A 19816-nucleotide genomic window follows, 5' to 3' on the forward strand; every position below is an offset into this window, starting at 1 on the left:
TTATTGGAGTATAATTGCTTTACAATGGTGTGTTAGTTTCTGCTGTATAACAAAGTGAATCAGCTATACGTATACATATCAGTTATCACAGGAAGCCTCACCCATGGCTCCACATAGTGTAAACAAACATTGCTGATATTTTTCTCCATTTTTCCTAATAACTACAAATTAATATGTTGGGCATTATATATTAAACAAACATAAGATTCTGAAAAGTGGAGAGAGGAGGCAGACTGGCTAGAGATCGCAGGATCTAAGGAACGACATGTGGTAGGTTCCCTGTATATCCTTTTTGCCTCATAGACCTTGAGCTGAGGGTTGAAGAAGCCAGAGACCTGGAAATACGAATGGGCACAGACAAAACAAAGCCTCAACAAAAGCCTGTTCTCTCTAGCTAAAAGATTAGAAAAGGGGCAGTCAAGTAAGATAGATAATAACTGTTCCACTCCAGCCAAACACCACAAAAAAAACTGTGGCCCCATCCCCACCCCCAGCAGCAAAGGCTGAGTGGAGAGCTTAGACTTTTACCCTTGCTAGGTGTGGCGCTGCACCCTGCAAGCCTGCAAGCCTTGTAACTGCCCTAAATGTTAGACTGAAGAAAGAGCCTAGAGACAGTGACAGAGACATCCATGATTTATTGGTTAGGGAATCTTACAAGTCAGAAGCAAAAGGTCCTGGAGCAACATTCCACCATGTACAGCAGATGGCAGGCTGAACATGGCAGTAATCTGCACTGCTGGGGGGTGGGGAGGGTGCAACTGACATCAGGTTGGCTCATCAATTACCAGGGATACCAGCAGAGGAGCATGTCCCTCATAGCTCCTTGGGTTAACGACCATCATGGAGACAGATGTTTCCCTTTGATAACCCAGCACGGTGGAGCTGTTCTGGTCTAAGGATTAGAACAGTCACCACCTGGGGCAGGGGGGAAACATGTAGGTAGTTACTGATTAAGCAGTCATGTGGAAGGGTTCAAGTGAAGCAGGGACTGGTTAAGTGAGGGATGTACAAAGGGCAGGAGAACCACCATTTTGAGTGGCCTGATCATACATCAGGCAATATCAAGGTGCTGCAACATTCTACTGGGGTAGAGAGAAGGCTGGATAGGAGCTGGGGTGTTTGTCCTCCACCAGGTGGTAAACAAGGCCTCTCTTCTGTGGTGTCCATGGATAACATATGTGGAGCCTGGATTTTCACCTTACATGGTAGTAATGAGGCATCCTGCTCCCTCCTTGTTAGAGTGGTACAAAAGAAGGTCTACTGAGATTAAGAACTTTTACAATCACCCAGATGTAATGAGGCTACCTCCTCACAGTGTCAGTATAAGCCATGTGGGTATGGATTCCAGGTGTCCATGGAGTCCACATAGGGAACCTGTATTTCCATTACTTTTTCTGTCTCACAGAAATGAGAAGCCATCTCCCTTTCCTTACTAGAGTGGTGTCAGAAGAATGACATCAAAAGAAAATATTTAACTATGATCCAGAGTCTCATAAAACAATACCCCAAATGTCCAGGTTTTATTTGAAAATCACTTTTCATACTAAGAACTAGAAAAATCTAAATTTGAATGAGAAAAGGTAATCAAAGAAGTTATACAGATGTTAGAAATTTTGGAAAATGGTTTTAAAATGGCCATTATAAAATTGGTTCAATGAGCAATTATGAACACACTTGAAACAAATGAAAAAAAAAGTCTTAGCAAAGAAATAGAAATTCTTAGAAAATAAGTAAAGTACACAAAGAAGGACCAAATGGAAATTTTAGAAATAAAAATACATCATCAAAAAAGAAACCCTGTGCTCAATATTAGAATGGAAGGAACAGAGAAAACAATCTGGAAAGTTGAATACAAGACAATAGATATTACTCAATCTGAGCAACAGAGAGGAAAATAACTGAGAAAAAAATAACAGAACCTCAGGGACCTGTGGTACCATAACAAAAGATTCAGCATTTGCATCATCAGAATTCCAAGAGAGATGAAAGAGGATTGAGATGAAAAACTATTCAAAAAATTAATGGCTGAAATTTTCTCAAACTTGGCAAAATACTTAAACCCACAGATTTTTAAAAGCTGTGCAAGCCCCAAATAAGATAAACAAACAAAATGCAAATCATGATCCATCACTGTCAAACTTACAAAAATAAGTGATAAAAAAGCAGTAAGTGAGAAATAAGATCTTACCTGTAAGGGAAAAACAATCCAATGTCAGTAGAGTTTTCATAATAAACCATGGAGGCCAAAAGGAAGTAGCATCAAAATTTTCAAGTGTTGAAGGAAGAGAACTGTTGAATCAAAATTCTATATCCAGAGAAAACACCCTTCAGGAATAAAGAGAAAAATCAAGATATTATCAACTGAAAATAAAAAATAAAACTTCTTCACCATCAGCTCTCTCCCAAAAGAATGGCTAAAGAAAGTTGTCTAAACCTAAATAACATGGTAAAAAAAAGTCTTGGGACATCAGGAAGTAAGAAAAAATAACAGAAAGGGCAAAAATATGGGAAAATACTATATGAAAGTTAATCAAAAAAGTAGGGGCTTCCCTGGTGGCGCAGTGGTTGAGAGTCCACCTGCCAATGCAGGGGATGTGGGTTCATGCCCCGGTCCAGGAAGATCCCACATGCCGTGGAGTGGCTGGGCCTGTGAGCCATGGCCACTGGGCCTGTACATCTGGAGCCTGTGCTCTGCAATGGGAGAGGCCACAACAGTGAGAGGCCCACGTACTGCAAAAAAAAAAAAAAAAAAAAAAAAAAAGCAGGAGTTGCTGGGTTAATGTGAGATAAAATAGATTGCAAGTGGACTGAGAGGGATGAGTAAATTTAATATATGTTATAATGGAGGTATAGTAAATGATAATCATACAATATAGGTAGTAAACACATGAATATTCACTGTGAACTTTTTGTAATTTTTTTGTATGTTTAAAATTTATGATCAATTTTGGGAAATATATCCATTACAAAAATACAATAGAAAAATCAAAGGAATGGTATTGCCTCAGCAGCAGGTCAAAATTAACCATAGATGAAAAGTTGCTGTGGCCCTGCCTAATAAAAGTTAAAAGCGAGCCTCCAAAAGATAAGACCATTTCTACATAACTTAACTGTACTTCAGAAACAATACAAAGAAATTTTAAAGAATTCAAAAATATCCAGCATCTAACAAAATAAAACTAACAATACCTGGCAACCAAACAAGAATTATCAGGCATGTAAAGAATAATATACAAGCCATGTTGAAAAATAAGTCAGTCAATAGAAACAGATTCAAATAAGAGATAGATGATAATTTTAGAATAAAAGGACGTATTTGTTTAAGAAGGTAGAGAACAGCATGAGCCAGTAAAGGAGACAGATGTAAAATATAATAAAGACCCAAACTGAATATATAAATACTAAAAAAATCTGACACTTAATATGAAAAACACTGATTGGAGTTTACAGACAATTAGACACTATAGAAAAAATGATTAGTAAATTTAAAGGCATAGCAGAAGAAATTATACCAAATGAAACACAAACACTAAATAATAACAACTATGATAAATAATAATAATAAAACAAAGCATCACTGAGCTGTGGGACAACTTCAAGTGGCCAAATAAACATGTAAGTGGAGTCTCTGAAGTTTAGAACAGAAAACAATATTTGAAAAAATAACACTTAAGAATCTTCCAAATTTAATGAAAACTATGAATTCACAGATCCAAGAAAATCAACAAATATTAAGTACAAGAAACATGAATAAAATTCTGCTAAAGCACGTCAAAATCAAGTTGCTTACACTAATAATAAACAGAACATCTTAAAACAACCAGAGAAGACATAATATATACAGAGAAATAAAGAAAACGATGACAGCAGACTTCTTTTTTAAACAATGCAAGGCCAATGACAGTGGAACAACATACTTAAATGTAAGAAGAAAATCTCTTAGAATTCTGTAACAAGCAAAGTGAAGTAGAGTTCCCGGTGCTGCACAGCAGGTTCTCATTAGTTATCTATTTTATACATATTAGTGTATATATGTCAATCCCAATCTCATCCCACCCACCCCCTTTCCCCTCTTGGCGTCCATACGTTTGTTCTCTACATCTGTGTCTCTATTTCTGCCTTGCAAACCAGTTCATCTGTACCATTTTTCTAGATTCCACATATATGCATTAATATACAATAGTTTTATTCCTCTTTCTGACTTACTTCACTCTGTATGACATTCTATTGTAAAACAACTATACCCCAATTAAAAAATAATAAAATACATTTAAAAAAATAAAAAAATAATCTTTTAAAAACAAAGACAATATAAATTTTTTTTCAGACGTGCAAAAGCTAAAAGAATTTATCATTGCACACCTGTTGTACAGAGAATTTTAGAGGAAATCTTTCATGAAGAAGAAAATGATGCTAGATAGAAATATGAATTTTTATAAAGGAATGAAGAACAATGGAAATGGTAAATATGTGGGTACTTGTAAAAAATTTTTTTATCTTTTAAAACCTCTTTAAAATATGTTTAAAGCAAAAATTATATTGTGGGGTTTAGAATATACATAGAAATAAAACATTTGACTATAATAGCACAAAGGTTAATAATAGGAAAATGGTAGTAACTGTTATAAATGTATTATACTATGTTTGGAGAATTACAATATTTTTTGAATTATGTGAAAAGTATACATACTGCATGATTCCCTTTGTAAAATAATTCTAGACAATGCAAACAAATCTATAGTAACAGAAATTCAACAATTGCCTAGGGATTGAAGGGAAGTACATGGGAGGGAAGGATGGATTAAAAAACAGCAGATGGAGATTCTTGGAGTTGATGGATATATTCAATATTTTAATTATGGAAATGGTTTTATAGATTTATACACAGTTCAAATATGATCAAATTGTACACTTTGAATATGTGCTATTTATTATATGTCAATCATATCCTGATAAAAGTTGTTAATAAAAAGTAAAATAAAACAAAATAAAACACAAGGAGTTTAAATTATCAAAGGAAAAAATCATTCTCCATTTGAAAAATTTGAAAAAGCTAGTTCCCTGTTTTAAAAATGTTTCAAGATTGAGCATATATTAGTGTCAAGCCCTTTGTATCAAAAGCATTATATAGAGGAACTTCTTTCATATTTATTACATGCATATCAGGAAAGTAAATTTATTATGCTCATTTCATATAGGGGAAAACAGATGTTGGAGAGGCTATGTAAGTTGCTCAGAGTCACAGAACTAGTGACTTACAGAACCAGATTTCGGACTCATGATCTTTTACTGCCTACTTTATCCTACAAATATTGGGATTTTTCTATAAAATCAATGTCAAAATCAGTTTTAAGGTGTTTTTTAAGCATGAGTCAAATTTTCATGTCACAGTTTATTTCTTTTTCTTCCTGCAAGCCTCACCCCATCCTCACTGGAACTGATATTAGTATAGAAAAACACTGGTCATTTTAACTTCATTTGTCTTTGTTTCTGGGTAAATAGCTCAATATTCATATATAGCCATTTGCTTTTTTCATTCCATTCTTCTGAGAAGCTTATCAAGTTCTTCTCATCTGGCCATTATCATCTGATGTAGAAATTATACTCTGAAAAAATATAATCTGATTATCCATATGAATGGCTCTTTAAATCTGGTAGTTTTGTTGTTCCCTACTTTAAGGAATTTCTTTGCGGGACTGGAAATTATATACTTAAAGTCGTGAATCTGGAACATATTAAAGTACTTGAAAACTGAGGTCAAGGTTCTGACCTAGGCCCCTCTTTGTATTTCTTCTTCCTGATTGGGACATAGTATTTGGAAATGAAGCATATACATAATAAAAAAATAATCCATTTGATATAAGCTGAAATAAAAAGAGGCTAAACTGAAACAATTGTTTGCCTTCCAGAAACCTCTGTCTTTGTAGCTAATGATTTTTGTATTGTGATATTAGCCATTTCATCAATCTTCCTAAGACCTTGAAGAATCCGTTCTCATCCCTAGTTTTCATCTTGGATATTCATATTAAGTGTTTTTATTTATTCCGTTAAAACTTTAGCTCAGTTTGACTCTTACCCTGTCATCCTGCCCCAGGGCTTTAATGCTGAAGTCGGAGGCAGCAGTCTCATCTCTCTGACACAGTTTCATCCTCTCCACAAATATCCTACTGACCATTTCCAGAACAACCATCCTAAGACACGCTAGTTTCCTCAGGTTACCTAGTTCTTAAAGATCTTATCAAAACTTCATAAAATCCCCCACCTCTGCACCCTCCCACAGCTATATTTAAATTTTTACATATCCACAACTTTTGTCTTTAGCATGTGACATATCAATTCTCAGGTCCGTGTCTGAGCTCAACCCTTCTCCCCATTAAGGAATTCAACCAACTTATTTTGGGATATCTGAATCCTATCCTTTATTTGATACCTAAATCAAACTCTGTTTCCTTCATGGATCCTACATCCTCTAAACCATATCTATATTTCCCTTTCAGAATGCCTTTGATATTTATAATCAGCTCGTAATATTTAGCTCTTGTTTACTGGTTTTAGATAAGGTTCATAAGATTATAAACACTTTCAAAAAAAGACATACTTCTCCTTTTGCATAACTATAAGTTCAAAGAAGATGGTATGTCTCAAACTTTTACTAGGTTTTTGGGGTTTTGTTAGGTATAAAGGTGAATGTTTATTTAGGAAGAGGAAAAAAATCACAAGAAATGTCAAATTTCTTTTTTTAAAGTGAAAATTACTAAGTATCATACAATACAGGGCAACAGGCAGTTAAGTAATAAATGTATTATGAGATTTTTTTTAGTAGTTTTTTTTGAATCACTGTAAATCTCTCTATATAGATATACATAACAATATATGTCTTAATTGTTTTACTTTGCCAAGTGACTCTTTATAAATTTTTAAGGTCAATATTGTTTTGATAATTTTTATTTATATGTAGTTATATCAGTATCATGACCACTTTGTAGATGAATATAATTATGCAAAGGAGCTACTCAGTTATATAATTTATTTCCACATATGTACAAAGTGTATATATAGGGTGCTTGTATTCATATCATCTACAACTATCATATCCCAGATATTGTACTAGATATTTACTTTAACTATTTTATTTTATATAATTGTCCTTGCAATACCTCAGAATCTTACAGAACTTTAGGTTCGTTGTTTGGAGCAATTATTCCCATTGCACAGGATTATTGGTGTAGCAAGACCAAAGACTCTGCTGAATGAGCCAATGCCCTTCATAGAAACTTCCTAACTTCCTTATTGGTTTTAGAAACGTACAATTCATTTATTTAAGAAATCCTGAGTTTCTGCTATGTTGCAATACTGTAAAAGTTAGAGGGGACACATTGTAAACAAGATACAGGTTCTGCAATTAAGGAGATTGTAGTCTGTACTTGTGAGATAGACAAGTACAGAGGCAATGGGTTACAGTGTGAAGCAGGCTATGAAAGGAAGTCATCCAGAGTACTCTGGCATCACAGAGAAGCGTTGTATTACCCAAGTTGAGCAATCCAGGCTAGAAATATAGAATTCCTGGTCAAAATCTGTATATAAACACTCATCAATTTGAGCCCATTTTCTGAAATTTTCACTTGGAATCTGTGGCTCTTTATATTCAGTTAAAACTAATGTTTCTGGATCACAGCTTGCCTGTTAGGTTATAAGTGATCCTCTAGGCACTATTGTTGATATCAAGAAAGACAAATCTCTACTTTCCAGAATTTTTAATAGTCTATGTAGTGGAATATCTCTCTAATTTGAGGGAGAACTTGCTTTTTTTAAAAAATAAACAAATGGCAATAAGAACTTGGCCTAACTTGCAGCAACATGGATGGATCTAGAGATTATCATACTAAGTGAAGTAAGTCAGAAAGAGAAAGACAAATACCCTATGATATCACTTACATGTAGAATCTAAAATATGACACAAATGAACTTATCTACAAAATAGAAACGAACTCACAGACATAGAGAACAGACTTGTGGCTGTTAAGGGGTAGAGGTTGTATGAGGGATGGATTGGAAATTTGGGATTAGTGGATGCTAACTATAATATTATATATAGAATGGATAAACAACAAGGTCCCACTGTATAGCACAGGGAACTATATTCAATATCCTGTGATAAACCATAATGGAAAAGAATATGAAAAAGAATGCATATATATATGTATAACTGAGTCACACTGCTGTACAGTAGAAATCAATACAACTTTGTAAATCAACTATACTTTAATAAAATAAATTTTTAAAAAAGAACTTGGCCTGACAAAAAGAATGGGTGGTCAATACGCATGATATGGTCAAAAATAATATGTGATTATAAATTGTTGAAGTTAAGATTCTTTCATTCTTTGTAAATTAATTTTTAGCAATACCCAAAATAGTATTTCTAGAAACATTTTGATAAATAGAAACAGCTTAAGCAATAAATTATTTCTCACTTTGATATATAAGATTTGAAGTCAGAATCACTTTTTATTATGTATTTATAGGCCCTACCATGTCCATTCTCTCTCTGTCATCTTCCTGAGAGCTCATTTAATAGCACTGGAATTACTCCCAGATTTTATAATAAGCACCACAAAGCCAGATACCAGAAAAATGTCTTCTGACATAATTGAACCAATGGAATAATGTTGGTACTTGTTGAGTCAAAGGTCCAACCCAATTTGAGTTTATAAGAATCATAACTCCCAGGAAGGAATCCAAAGATGCTAAAGAGTTTTGTCATATTGCAAATGTTTTCCACAAAAAGAGTAATTTGAACAACAGTTTACTTTGGAAGTTTCTCTCTTCAATACTTTTATTTGGTCTACATTAAGCTTTAAATTTACTCCTATTTAAAGATTGAATTTACTTCTATTTAAAGTTCCCTATTGAGAAAAAACAGCAACTACACACACACACACATATGCACACACATGCATGTGTATGCACACATGCACTTTTTAGATTAGTTGAATAAATTGCATTTGACTTTATGTACAAATTACTGTGAATACCTGTCATTCTTTTACTTGAGAGTTTCCTCAATGCTCTGTTTACAATTCTGTTTGGGAAACTAAACTCTCTAAAGTAAATTTTATTGCTCTTCATAAATAATAACTTCAAAAGTTAAGGAAAATTAACCTCACCAAAGAGAAAAGTCCAATAAAATGTGAACTATAAATACTAGAAAGGCAATTCAGCCAAATTATTCTGATACTGCATTATACCTAGATGATTTGTTTTAAATTCAGGAGGAATGATAACAAAATATGCACTTCATGAAATTAAAGCATTTTTATTATCAACTATTTATGGCTACCAAATAGGAGACAACATGACCATTTTCTTTGATGTTGCTTGCTAGCCTCTAACCCCCCTCTTATCACTATTCACAAACATATCCAAATTAAGAAACTCAGTTGAGAATGTTTAATAAAACTGGAAAACTGAGAGAATCCTTAAATTTGTCTTTAAAAGTATCTTATTTCAGAGATACATGGCAACATGTAAACAACTTTCTGATTCTTAATCTGCTTGGTCTTATTCACAGAGCCAAACATATATTTGTTGGGAATTAATAATACTTAATCTTTGTGTTGTTTTAAGCTCATGGAGAGATAGAAAGATAGTTTTTTTCACTACTGTGGCTTTCCAAATGTGTTGCTTGAAAATGTGACTCTGCAAGGATCATCTTGGATTCATGGAGTTGACTATATACAACCTATCCCTAGACAATATTTTCTTGCCTCAATCTTAATGCTGAATTGGAAGCCTGGGGTTTCAAATCACAGAACAGAAACAATAAAAGAGAGAATTTAAGTGAAAGAATTCAGTTTAAAGATACTAGCCCTATGGTTATAACAATGTTCCAATATGGTGGGATTAATGATAATCTCAGTTTGGTTTCTGGATTAGTAGCATCATGGATAAAAGATTGTTCTCTGGAGGCACTCAACAGGTTTTCAAATCTTGAGTGAACTTTCCTAAAGGTAACCTTTCCTATGACTCAGTTTCCTCATACATAAATTGTGCTAATAGATGTCAGTCATTAAGGGGAGAATGCAATGACAAAAATATCTACACAACCTGAGACAAACCAAGAAAGGAGAGTAAAAGAAACAGGAGGGATGTTACATAGAATAAAATAATATGGTAGACATAAATCTAAATATTTTAATAATTGCATAAAATGTAACTGTACTAAATATTCCATTTAAATATAAATATTTTCAGACTGCACTTAAAGTTTCAAAAACTTAACTGTGAGTTGTCTACAAGAGGCACACATAAACATACTGATACAAAACTAACAGAAGAAAGTTGAGGGAAAAATAAGTACTCGACAAACTATATCCAAAAGAAAGGCTGTGCAGCCATGTCAACATCTCATGAACTAAGCTTTAGTGCAGAAAAGATACTAGAGGTAAGAAGAGGAATTCCAAATGGTAAAGATTCACCAGGCACATATAACCATTAAAAATTTGTATATACCCAATAAAATGCAGAAAGCAAAAAATGATAGATCTATGAGAAGAAATAATGAACTCTACAAATACAGTGGGAGATTTAAACAAGGCTCTTTCAACACTGTAGAGAACATGATGGAAAAGTCAACATCATATGATCATAAAATACAAGAAAATAGATATTACTAGTGAATAGAAATCCCTAAAAATTCCTGCTACAATAATTAATGTCTATGAAAAAGAATTTATTTTATCACTTATACCAAAATATGGTATCTTCTTCTGTTTGAGGTTGTATAATAAAATAGTCAAGACAACTCAGCATTGTCATACACTAGACACAACGTGAACTAGACATCAATGCCAAGTTTGGAGTAGCTATGTATCATTCAATAAGATTAGTTTACAAGGCCTGAAAATAAAATCTTTTGAGACCTCTCCCCCTCCATCCTTTCTACACTCTTGTTCACTTTGTGAACATGCTGTGTCAAACTCTCCTGCATTCCATCAGTAACTCAACAAAGTCAGACCCATTAGCTTAGCACAATTTTTAATAAGAGAACATTTATTATTGCTTCCCCCACTGTTTCTTAAGGCAAGATTCCATCAATAACGGACTATTCCATCTTCCAGTTTTTGGCTTTATTACTTTCCAGCTAAAACTTAATCAAGATTTAAGGTCAATGAATAGAGAGTTGGCTTAGCCCTTAAGGGAGTAAGAGCAAAAGATAAATGGGACTTGGGAAGATTCTTATCACGGCCATTAGGATTATAGAAAATAAAATAACAGCTAGATGTTTAAAGACTTTATTTTAACATGCAATTGCCTGGCTTGCTTGCAATTTGGAAAAGTAAACCCAGCTAGGGCCAGTCAATGCAATTTTAAAAAAAAAGGGAAAACTTGATTGTTTTTCCATGCATGAAGACACTAAGAAAATTAAGTCTTTCCCTTTTTGTCCAAGTATTGGCTGTAATTATAGATAGGAGTGATTCTTAGTTACTATAAAATATGGTAGTGCTTCTATATTGCTCCTCACTATACAGCCGATTATTAAAGTAGTATTGGCAGGCTGTGGTCTGTTGAGTGCAGTTTTGAAAAGCAATGGTGGAAGAGGCCATTACTGCATAATACGGCTACTCTTTCATCATTAGCTTGAGATCACAGCCAAAGAGGAACATGTCTAAACTAATTCAGCTACCATTCTATTATGAATTCCCTACACGTTGTTCTATCACTACTTGCTCTCTCATAAGAAAGGGAAATGTGGTGGTGCAGTGGTTGAGAGTCCGCCTGCCGATGCAGGGGACACGGGTTCGTGCCCCGGTCCGGGAAGATCCCACATGCCGCGGAGCGGCTGGGCCCGTGAGCCATGGCCGCTGAGCCTGCGCGTCCGGAGCCTGTGCTCCGTAACGGGAGAGGCCACAACAGTGAGAGGCCCGCGTACCGAAAAAAAAAAAAAAGGGGGGGGGTAGGGAAATGCATGTATTTAATACTATAGCTTAAAAGCTGTGTAGATTTCTATTTTTCCATAACACAGTTCAAAATGTTCTCAGGCTGTTAGGAAAAACAGAACCTATTGCTTTATATTTTTAGGAACAGAATGGGAACTTGAGAACAGAAGTAGGTAATAGATATCAAAAGAAAGATGTTCTGAGTCTGAAAACATAAGTTGGAAGTTTACAGTTAGAAGGAAAGTCAAAAATCATTAATTACACTGTAGACCATTCAAATAAATTTGCCATGTTCTTAGTGATTATTATTTCTGGTTTTACAACAGCCTACTACAGGACTCAATGGACTCTCCCCAGAGAGCAACATGCCTCTTACAGTTCCTTTAAATTTACTCTGTGGCAGGCCCTAATGGCTCTTCCGTTTAATTATAAGTAACAAAAATGATTCTCCAGTCTCTTCAATCCACACAGCAACGTCTCAGTTTAGAAACCAATTGTTTAGGCCTTAAGTGATAGTGATAGATTCCATCTTGCTTTCAGGTTAAAACTAATTCCCTGACTTGCTTACTATAAATGAGAATCTAGAAGATGGGAAAAGGGGTATGTAGTTCCTTATCCCATCTCTACCAAATACTTTTATTCTTCCTTCCCTGTCTTGTTAATTTTAGTTTTCAGTGCCCCTTTATGATTGGAGTAGTGGGAGGAAATAGAAGCAGGAAAGTTTCTAACTACTGGTGTCATTGTGGAGACCTACCACCCTCTGAACTTGACTCTTTCTAAAAAACTCCCATCACTTTGATCACTCAGCTAAGGTTTCCTAAGCACTGGTGAATCATCTCCATTCTAACTTCTCCCTTGTGATTTCTTCCTCAGATCCTAGGCATGTTATTATGTCCAGCTTCTTTCTACTGAGAACTTGAATTATGTTTTAAAATGCCCAATGCTGGTTTTCTTTTCTTTTTTTCATGCATATATACCAAAGAAAATTCTCATGCTTTCAGTACCCTGAAAACCTGAAAAAATTTGTGAGTTCAGGCCAATTCTCAGACAATAACAACAGCTCCTTTTCACCACCATCAAAGCAACTGGTTAATCACTCAGTACACCTTCAGATTTCTTTGGTGTATGTCAGACACCAATCCATGGTGTCCCACAGAATAAATGGAACCATACAGGATGTTCTGAGATTTCCCAATTAAAGTCCCTGTCCTTATGCTTGGGGTGAGAGACAGGACCTCCTATAACCCTTATCTATAGATGTTCTTATAAGCAACATGCCAATATTTCTCTACCAAAATTTTATCACCATCTCTAACCACCTCAAGCCCTCTTATCTCCCTGGTGGGGATGAAAGGTTTAAGAGTCATGGTTGATAGACACTTCTGGAATCATGCACTTGAACCCCTCTTTGGAACATGGTATATACTGTCATGGTACTTCAACTACAACTTCCATTTTACGTTATGTTACATTAATATTCATGTTATCATTGTTCAAATAAGGAGACAACTTGGACACAACTAATTTCATTTGAGAGATTATTATTGAATAAATTTAATCTTAGTTTTGGCTAGAAATTCAGTGAACAAGATATTTAAGGTACTATGAGTTTTTAAAACACTTTTTAATAACACTTTTTAAAAATAACATTTTGGCCTTTTACTAAAATTTGTAATTGCAGAAGTTTTACTAGCATTAAAAAAATTATTCCATAGTATCATTGCTATTTATAGACTAAGTAAGTTAGTAGTTAGAGATAGGTTAAGTAAAGAACTTGTCATGAAGAGATAAGAGTCCTGGTGAAATTGGAAACACTAAGTCCCCAGGACATTTCTGGTCCCTAAGCAACTGCCCCTATTATCCCAACAATAATTTTGTCATGTTTCTCAGATTAGGTATGCATAGACTAGCAGAACCAAACTCAAGACAAGTTTTTATAATGATTAACACCTAAGATTACACCCTTTTTGCCAAGTATAGTTTTGTTCTTTAGATGACAGGAGCTGCAAAATATCACACTCTAATTGAGTCCCTGAATAACACTGTTATCAGAATTTTTTTCCACAAATTTGTTAATATATTTTCTAGAAAGATTTAGTAGAAAGGTGTCCAGATCATTCTTCTAGTGATAAGAGAAACTAGTAAAGAAAACTGCTGACAGTAAAGACTGTAGGGCTAAGTCCAAGAAACCTAGATTTTCCACTTCATGAAAGTGTCATCTCACACAAGATATTTAATTTCCTTGGACTTCATTTCTCGTTTTCCAAAATGTTTAATAATCCTACACAGCCTGCTTCACAGATGACAAAATAAGCAGCATCATAAAGGTGCTTTGAAATTTTAATAAAAATTTAATCACTTTATTCAGGTATTACTGCCATCACTGCTAGCACTATTCCTTGGACTTCCTTTAAATTCTAATGTGGGATATTATAGCTTAGGTTTGAAAATAGTCTAAATTTCTTGAAATTGGTAACTTTTGACTACTTGTGATGATGATAACTACTAATTAAAAAAATATTCTTTGATATCAGTGGGACTGGGAGAGTTATGAGAGATTAGAACTGGCTAGTTTGATAATGTATATATTATCATTATCATTTTTGAAAGACCTACTAAAATTTGTCATTCTAATTCTTTAAAGACTGCCATGACCAAAGTCACTCATCTTTTGCTGAAGATTAAAATGTATTTTTGCATGAGTAAAGGGACTACTTGATGCAGAGACAACTCATAATGTATCTATTTTGACAGGAAACTCAATTTATCAAAAGAATTATTTTGGATTAATCTACAGCAGGCCACTTACAACAAGTGCTAGAAAAAGTAAAACATCAACAGCACTCAGTAATGTAGTAAAGTTAATACATTTCCTCTAGTTTTCAATGTCAATATTGAAAACAGCTGTGATGATACAAAAGGATCCAACCCCAAATGAGTAAGCCATGCCAAAACCTCAAAACCACCAAAGGTATAAAAACACGTCCTATTTAATTGAGATTGGATGAAGAATGATAGTAAAATATTTCTTGAGGTTTTAACATGGAGCTTTCCTCAAGCCAGGAGAGAAAACAAACCCAGATGCTCAGATGGCACACACATTTCCATTTCTAATGTTCTCATGTGGCCTCCTAGTTAATTGTTTATAGCAGCTCTAACTACAAAAAGAACAACATTTTATTTTGGAGACTATTCCCAAAGATGGATGTTTGGATGTATAAATCATACTTTTCTCACTTAGACTTTGAATCTCATAGGAGAGTCCACCTCAAAGTGATGTAGCTTCCTGGAAGCACAAAATGAAACGAATTCATAATCATAGCAATTTGTGCTCTGGCTAAGGAAGCACCACTTGAATAGCTGTTTATCACAGCCTTCAGCTAAGGGGTGGTCTAATTAAGACCTAATTAAGACTCCAGCTTATTCCATTAGAGACATTTAAATTAAGGGACTCAGTCTTATATCATCTCCTTATGACAGATACACAGCTAGATTCCACTTTAAGGAATTCTATGCTGTCCTTTATTTCCAAGTGATCTGAGTTGAGGAAGATCCAGGCTTAAAGATATGGCTAAGTTATCAAGTGTGGTAAACTATTTTTTTTTTTACAAATATTCTGACTGCTATCATTGTGTATAATCAATTTATATTTTTTTGTTTTTATTTATTGGCTTGGTATCATAAAACACAGATATTGTCAAAAGTTATAAGAAATTAGCATGATGTATTATTTTTTATGAAGATACTTTTTCCCTAGGGTTTTCATTTCATTGGGATGTAGGATGACAATAAAGAACAAAGTTAAAGAGGCACGAATTTTCTGCTGTTTTCAGCCTTCAAGAGGTATTATTGTCTAAAACATCCCATGAGCATCAGGACCTGTTTACAATTATATGTGTGTGTGGTTGTGTCTTAAAAAAATTCTTTTCTCAAAAACATATCCACTCAAATTTGATTCTAGCTCCTAGAAAAATCTGCAATTTTAAAGAGATTTTTTTTTGTGTGTTTGTTTTTTGGAGGGGTGGCACTCCCAAGGGATCATGGTTATTCCCTGGGGAAAATTCAACCACCATTATTTTCTGTTTATTTATTTTACCTTGAGAGTTACCACAAGGGAAACTTCAAGTAATATTATAACAGTGGTATTATTATTGCTGCCATAAAAAGTTCTGATAAACTTAGAACTTTAAACAATAAGAATATTCTCTTACAGTTCTGGAGTGCGAATTTCCAAAATAAGTATTTGTGGGTAAAATCAGAGGTGTGCAAGGCTATGTTCTCTAGAGGTTCTAGGGGAAAATCCATCTCCTTACATTTTCCGGATTCTAGAGGTGCCTGCATTCCTTGGCTCATAGCAGCTTCTTCTATCTTCAAAGCCAGCATTTCCAATATCTCTGAGTCTGACACTCTTTTGCTCCCCTCTTTCACTTATTAAGGGTCCTTGTGATTAGAGTGGGCCCACCCAGATAACCCCTTATAATCTCCCCATGTCAAGGTCAGCTGATTTTATCAATTGAAATTCCATCTGTAAATATAATTTTTACTTGACATGTAATATAACATATTCAAGAATTCCAGGGATTAGAACATGGGCATCTTTAGTGGTGATGGGGGGAGGCATTATTCTACCTACCATAATAGTCAATCTGGAAAACACTCCTAATATGGTTACTTCCAATGATGAGCTTCACACCTGGATTCTCTCTAATGTGCACATCCATTGACTTCATTATCTTAACACCTAATGGGAATTTTGGGTTGGATGTTCTCTTTCATACTTGCTTCCCTATTTCAAGTTTACAGTTCTTTAGTGCCATGATATATTATTATTATCTCTTAATTTAATGGGGCTGATCGACAAGTATTATATAAACAGAGTATGTGGGCCATATTCTGTTTATTTGATGTTCCTTCTTTTTAATTTTATTGTTGTTGTAATTTTAGTTTCTATGTGGCAAGTCCATGGTGCTGTAGGCCAAGCAGAACTATTCCATGGCAGGCTGCCTGCCTTTTAGGGACCCCCTAAAGTGACATGGCCCACATCCCCATAATGTAAGCAACAGCTAATTCATTTGAAGTGCTTTATTATGCTAACTTTAGGTTTGTGAACAAACATGTCTTGAGTATCCATTGCATACTGTGTGCTTTATGAGCGATTTTCCTCTCTCTCTAAGCTACCTTTCATAGATGATGGCAGCTAAGGTTTAGAGATATTAGGGAACTTGGACAAGATCACACAGACAATACACGGTAGAACTGATACTTGAATCTGATTCAGTTTTAGATAATTCCTTAACCAATAATACACTGTAGCAAAAGCTAAGAAAGGTGGTTTAAAAAACTAATTTTAGTTTTGGAAAGAATGAAAAAAGGAAATAGCAATGTCATGTTAATAAGGGCAATACAGGTTTTAAGGACTGGGTGTTCAGCACTGCATTTGTGAGAACACTGGGAAGAATTAAGCATTACGAGAAAGCCACGAAATTAACTTCATCAACCTACAAAAGAGTAGTATTGGCCTGATGATTGCTCAGATGGCAAACTGCAGGGGTTTCAAGGGTGATAGGAAATGTAGAGAGAGATAAAAAAAATTCAGTGTTAAAATGAAAGCACTGAAGGAAAGGAAAAAGAATGGACAACGAGTAGAATAATGGGGAAAAAAGCATCTGTTGATGCTATACAAAGAAATGGGAATGGAGTTAAACAGGTATGAAGATTGAACCTTGATTCTACTATTTAGTAGCCATAACTTTTTGACCATTGATTTAGTTTGTTTGGGCTATAGTTTCCTATCTGAAAATCAAGGGTAGTCATAACTCAATATTGTTACAAGGATAAAGTACATAATCATTAGATATCATTAGTTCTGAAAGATTTAAATAGTGAAAGAAAATGGGCTTGCTGGAAGACAAAGGATAGAGCACTGAGAGACATAGAGAAATAACAGAGAGACATGTTACTTTTGATGAGACCAAGGGGAATGGAATCTCGAATACAGATAGAAGGATTGCCAAAGATATACATTGTGTGTATCTTCTTAAATAAATCCAAAAATAGTATTTTGTAGTGGTGAGACTGAGATACCATGAAAGGAAGTCAAGGTAGGGGAAAAAGTTCCTTTTAGTTGGGTCTTTTTTCAGTTCCCCAGAGTCTCGTTGTCACCATCTTTGCCTATTGCTCTGTATCCCTCTAGTCACTTCTGAATGTCCTGACAAGAAAGAATATAAGACCTTAGAAATGCTTCTCAAATAGACAGCATTATTATTAGTTTTTTGCAGCTTGATTAGCTTCCTAGGTTTTCTATATTCATTGGTAGTCCTATACGCAGTGGTGTAAAGATGAAGACTGGCATTGGCATTCTTCCCTATGGCAGTGACAATCTGCCAGGAGACTCATGGTCAGTTAGGCTCCTGTCTAGCTACCTATGCTCCCATTCAGAGTGAAAACACCACTGCAACAGTGATAGCTTATCTCAAAAGGAAGGTGATTTAATCTAGTCAATATTTGGACTGTAGCCAGAGTAAGCAATGTAGTTCTTTCTTTTATTTTATTTCATGAGAAATTAGTACAACACAGAAATTGGCAAGACTACTCATTCTATTCTCATATTTAGCCTCATATAATACACCATTATGACTTTCCATTAGAAATTAGTGCTAGGAAGTCTTTACTAGTCCTGTTGACATCATAAGGTTTCTCTTATCAGGCACAGACAAAAACAGAGCACACCAGGTTGCTTTTGTTTGTTTGGTTGGTTTTTGTGTTTTTTCTTAGAAAAAACTCATAACTAAGCAGAACGCTTGACTGCAGTAACAGTTATTTTGGGTTGTTTGTGAGATTTTGTTTTGAAAATTCATATGACAATGCTATGTGAAAAAAATAATGTGCGATTATATATACAACATAATTATAACCTAAAAAAAGATACTTAGAAAAGAATTAAGAGATGAGGAAGATGGTGGGGTAGGAAGACATGACACTAACCTGCCCCCATGATCACATCAAAAATATATCTACATGTGGAACAATTCTCATGAAAACTAACTGGAAACTGAAAAGAACCCTTATAAAACCAAAGGTGCAAGAAAGACCTCCACTTAACCAGGTAGGATGGAAAATAGGCATTGGGTTGATACCTGCACCCCTCAGAGGTATCTGTAAGGAGGAGGAGGTCCACATGGGCAGATCCCTACCCGGGGGAGTGAGCAAGTCGCACCACAATCTGGACATCCCAGTCCTGTGGTCCTGTGCAGAGAAGACAGCCCCCTGTTGCCTGCTGGGAAACCCACTTTCAGATAGAAGGACTGGAGAAGCCTAGACTCTAATCCTGAGGAGTGTGCACATGCTGGCTTGCTGACATTCAGAGTGGAGAAAGCCCTTCACTGGGGGCTGCCACCTCACAGCACTTTTTTCTGAGGAGAGGAGAACACCGAGGCCCTGCTCACTCCACTCCACAGCTTAGCATGTGATCTGGGCAGATACTTGGACAAGCTATGCAGAGAGAGACTAGGACATTTGGGGTATGATCTAGGCAGAGCTGTAGAGGACACTGGTAGAGCACACATGGGGCAGCATCACAACAGTGCGTGATGGCTAAGCCCTGAATCTCCGGAAGACAAGCCCTGGGAGTGGACTCCTCTAGATATGCAGACAACCAGGAGCAGGAGGGCCATAGTATGGTCCAGGTGGGGCAGTAACAGCCCTTGTCTGCATGCTTAGGAGCATGCAGCAGTTCATCTCCCAGCTTCACCCACTTCACACCACAGCTTGGTGCTAGATCTGGGGCAGACAGGTCCTGGGACAAGTCTGCCACAGAAGTACCACAGGTCTCTGGTGATGGCATCACCATCGCAATTCCTGCAGCCACAGCACCCGTA

General features: G+C 35.4%; 1 long non-coding RNA gene across 2 annotated transcripts in view; it reads right to left on the reverse strand.

Moving 5' to 3' along the window:
* Positions 1–19816, reverse strand: part of LOC307196130 — a 538765-nt gene that overhangs the window by 111350 nt on the left and 407599 nt on the right. For both annotated transcript variants that reach the window (XR_013831048.1, XR_013831049.1), the window contains exon 7: positions 2189–2325. This is a non-coding gene — a long non-coding RNA (uncharacterized lncRNA). The remainder of the gene's footprint in view (positions 1–2188; positions 2326–19816) is intronic.

This window comes from Stenella coeruleoalba, assembly GCF_951394435.1.
Source record: "Stenella coeruleoalba genome assembly, chromosome: 13".
In the NCBI taxonomy this organism is placed as follows: domain Eukaryota; kingdom Metazoa; phylum Chordata; class Mammalia; order Artiodactyla; family Delphinidae; genus Stenella; species Stenella coeruleoalba.